This window comes from Nannospalax galili, unplaced genomic scaffold (assembly GCF_000622305.1).
Source record: "Nannospalax galili isolate Female #2095 unplaced genomic scaffold, S.galili_v1.0 scaffold1687, whole genome shotgun sequence".
Classification (NCBI taxonomy): domain Eukaryota; kingdom Metazoa; phylum Chordata; class Mammalia; order Rodentia; family Spalacidae; genus Nannospalax; species Nannospalax galili.
In genome coordinates this window covers 529,873-531,345 of record NW_008357037.1, presented here as the reverse complement: position 1 = coordinate 531,345, position 1,473 = coordinate 529,873, and the positions used below count along the sequence as shown (strand labels likewise).

Here is a 1,473-nt window from a genome sequence, read left to right as displayed (position 1 = left end):
TCAAACCCAAAATAACTTCCAAAGTGAGCAAACCAAAGAGATGTTATGAAAGCAAACCCAAATCAAAAGGTATGCAATAAATAAGGACCTTAAACAACCAGTTCAGCCAATAAAATAAAGATATTTATGGTTTTTGATGGAAATGTATGAAGACAATAATCATAGACATACATAATAGAATTACTTGAGATCTCAGCACAGGCACCCATGACAAACACAGATACAAGACCAAAACACAGAACAAGACAAGCACGGACAAATAACATCAACCATATTGCCATTAAATCCAGGACCCAAAAGACAAGCTTTTGGGCTCAGGACAGGCGGGTCCAGGGACGTCTCCTCTGGAACCTGACTAGGGGGATATTTGCTGCATCCAGCTTCCCACCTAGTTTCTCTGATCAGAGCTCAGAACCAGATGGCGACAGATCGCCGGCTAGCCAAAACCAGGAGAGAAACCAAAAATCAAAAGTGGTTTCTCGATCGCTCTTACCTTGCTGGTGGTGTGGGAGGAGAAACCGGAGGTCAGACTGGGGAAGCAGAAACAGCCGGGACTGATGCAAGTACCCTCTCAGGGAGTTTGCTGGTACTGCCCTACAGCGAGGCTGATGCATGTCCCCTGCTGGGGAGTCTTCAGAATATTGTCGGGCAGCTCCCTTCTCAGAGAGTTTCCCATAAATTGTTCTTTGGTTAATAAGTCTGCTATTTTACTACCTAAAGATAGCATACCTGGCAAATTAGTATGTCCTCTTATATGACTAATAAAACATTTATTTTGCCTGTTAATAATCATGCTTTGTAATTTTTGTAATAAAAGTAGAATTTTTTGAGCTTCCAGATAACAGAGCAGTCTCTAAAGCCGGAAAAAGGTTAATTACATAATGCTGTCCCTTCACTGCTGCAGCATAGGCCATTCCTTGGACCACTGCTGGTGAGGCGTCTATGCAGGCTTTTACATAATCCTGTAAAGAGCCTGTTTTCTTAATTGGCCTTATTAATTCTTTACATAGAAAGTTAGCATTTTCCCAAGCCAATTGTTTTAATAAAATTTCTGATTCCTCAGATGAAGGCATTATCCTTTGCAATGCTTTTTCTAATCTTGTTACAAAATTTTTATATGGTTCTTCTTGTTTTTGTCTAATTCTAGAAAGAACAGTGGTTGTACCTCCTGCTCCTGGAAGCTTTCTCCAGGCTGCTACTGTCAATTTAGAAATCTCTTCCAACACTGTTTTTGGTATACTAATACTCAAACTGATAAGAAAAGGCCCTTAGGGCAATTCTGTTTCCCTTGTTAATATAATCTGAAAGGGTGCTTTGCAGGTGGGGTCTAATTGCTTCTTGGCAGGCGGAATTAGCATTTTCAAAGGCCAGATGTTTTACAAAAGCACTTTCTTCTGATTCCCCAGCTATCCTTTCAGCCGCACTTGTAAGGCAACTGATAAACTCAGTGTATGACTCATCCCGGCCCTGGCG

The 1,473-nt window shown here is 41.2% G+C and overlaps 1 long non-coding RNA gene across 2 annotated transcripts in view; it reads right to left on the bottom strand.

Annotated features, from left to right (window-relative positions):
- Positions 1–1,473, bottom strand: part of LOC115067927 — a 7,681-nt gene that overhangs the window by 2,287 nt on the left and 3,921 nt on the right. The window contains exon 1 of one of the 2 annotated variants that reach the window (XR_003847287.1): positions 494–1,467. The exons of the other annotated variant lie outside the window; for it this stretch is intronic. This is a non-coding gene — a long non-coding RNA (uncharacterized LOC115067927). Of the gene's footprint in view, positions 1–493; positions 1,468–1,473 lie in introns of those variants that run through there. 2 annotated transcript variants of the gene reach the window in all.